This window comes from Oryctolagus cuniculus, chromosome 3 (genome assembly GCF_964237555.1).
Source record: "Oryctolagus cuniculus chromosome 3, mOryCun1.1, whole genome shotgun sequence".
NCBI lineage: Eukaryota > Metazoa > Chordata > Mammalia > Lagomorpha > Leporidae > Oryctolagus > Oryctolagus cuniculus.
In genome coordinates, this window is record NC_091434.1 from 19,104,712 (window position 1) to 19,107,105 (window position 2,394).

The 2,394-nt window shown below is 46.4% G+C and overlaps 1 pseudogene; it reads left to right on the top strand.

Moving 5' to 3' along the window:
* Positions 1-1,593: 1,593 nt before the first annotated feature.
* Positions 1,594-2,091, top strand: LOC100356556 (cofilin-1 pseudogene; annotated as a pseudogene).
* Positions 2,092-2,394: the final 303 nt, after the last annotated feature.

The window sequence follows — 2,394 nt, forward strand, 5'->3', positions numbered from 1 at the left end:
AGCTGGACTGGAAGAGGAGCAACAGGGACAAAATCCAGCGCCCCAACTGGGACTAGAACCCGACTGCCAGAGCCACAGGTGGAGGATTAGCCTAGTGAGCCGCGGTGCCGGCTGCATCTAATTTAATTTGTTACATAATATATTACGTATAATATTACCTGAAACTTAAAATATATAGTTGTATCATATTCAATAAAAAAGGTTACTGAAAAACATAGCTTTTGATGCTTCTATCCATAAAGGAGTCACATGTCATCTTTGTGGTAGACGTACCATTTAGCAAAACATATTGGTGGGCTTTTTGGTTATAAAAAAAGAAAGATCCAGCTGGCACCATGGCTCAATAGGCTAACCCTCTGCCTGCGGCATCGGCACACCAGGTTCTAGTCCCGGTCGGGGCGCCGGATTCTGTCCCAGTTGCTCCTCTTCCAGTCCAGCTCTCTGCTGTGGCCTGGGAGTGCGGTGGAGGATGGCCCAAGTGCTTGGGCCCTGCACCTGCACGGGAGACCAGGAGGAAGCACTTGGCTCCTGGCTTCACATCAGCACAGCGCACTGGTCGCAGTGGCCACTTGGGGGGTGAACCAACAGAAAAACGAAGACCTTTCTCTCTGTTTCTCTCTCTCTCTCACTGTCTAACTCTGGCTGAAAAAAAAAAAAAAAAAAAAAAAAAAAAAAAAAAAAAAGAAAGATCCAAAAGCCTCAGATGGATGACAAGTAAGGGAAAGTAAAGGAAATGAAAAAGAAACGAGGCACTCTACATTGTGTTACCTCTTCTCTGTCATGACTTTTTATTTGTTGTTTCTAAGTTTTTACTATAACAGATGTGTGTACACTTATACAGGTATGTGCTGGTATTTTATAGAATAGATTCCAGAAGGTGGAATTTCAGTGTTAGAGGAAAACATTTTTTAATTTCAATAGATATATGCATCACCATGGATCTTGTTAAAATACAGAGTCTGATTGTGTCAGTCCTTTCCATTTCAATCAAGTTCCTAAACTGTCAATGTGTTAGTCATGGGCCATGCTTTTGGTATTCAGAGAGAGAGGTAGAGATTCAGATACAGATAGTGATGATAGAAATAGATAGAGGATGATATAGACAGATGATAGATGGATGATAGTTAGATGGATAGACAGAAAGATAGATAGATAGATAGATAGATAGGTAGAAAGATAGACAGACAGACGTTCCATCTGCTGGTTAACTCCCCTAAATGGTTGCAACCGCCAGTTCTGGGCCAGGCTGAAGCAAGGAGTTTGAATCTCCATCCAGTTCTCCCCATGTGTGGCAAGGGCCCAAGTACATGGGCCATCTTCGATTGCTTTCCCAGGCATATTTGCAGGGAGCTCGATCAGAAGTGGAGTAACTGGTACTCAGCTGTCACTCTGATATGGGATATTGGTGTCACTGGCAGTAGCTTAATGCATTTGTGCCACAATACTGGGCCTAGGTTAAATACTTTCAAAAAGTTACCAATGTGAGAGAGTGTTGAAGATTAAAAGTGAAAAGCAGAGTTGGATCCAGACAGCAGGTGCAGGGGCTCTTGGCTTCTCTGCCTCCCTTGCCATCTTCCTTTTGCTCCTGGAAATATGGCCTTTGGTGTGACTGTCTCTGATGGCATTATTAACGTGTTCAATGAGGAAGTTTAATGAGTCATGAATGCCAGAAGAGGTGAAGAAACACAAGAGGGTTGTGTTTTTCTGCCTGAGTAAGGACAAGAAGACCATCATCTTTGAGGAGACCAAGAAGATCCTGGTGGGAGATGCAGGCCAGACTGTGGACCACCCCTATGCCACCTTCATCAAGAGGCTGCCAGATAAAGACTGCCCTATGCCCTTTATGACACCACCTATGAGACCAAGGAGAGCAGGAAGGAAGACCTGGAGTTTATCCTCTGGGCCCCTGAGTGTGCACTTCTTATGAGCAAAATGACCCCTGCCAGTTCCAAGGGCACCATCAAGAAGCAGCAGACAGGAATCAAGGATGAATTACAAACAAACTGCTAAGAGGAAGTCAAGGACCGCTGCACTCTGGCAGCGAAGTTGGAGGCCATGCTTCTCATCTCCTTGGAGGACAAACCTTTGTGAGCCCACCCTAGCCCCTGCCCAGAGTATCTGACAGCCCCAGACCTGCCCTTGTGGGATCGCAGGCTGCTCCATCCCTGCCAGACAGGTGTGGGTGAGGAGATCCCAGTAGGGGGAGGGCAATCCCTTCACCCCAGTTGCCCAACAGCCCCTCCCCCTTGGACCTTCCTCCTCCCTCCTCCCTCCATCCCTGAGGGTTCCAGCCTTCCAAAACCACTTTTGATCTTCTGATTCCTGCTGAGTTGAAACAGACCAAGTTCCCCCCCCCAGGCCCCCTAGTTTGGAGGCAGTCCTGTATTTTTTTTT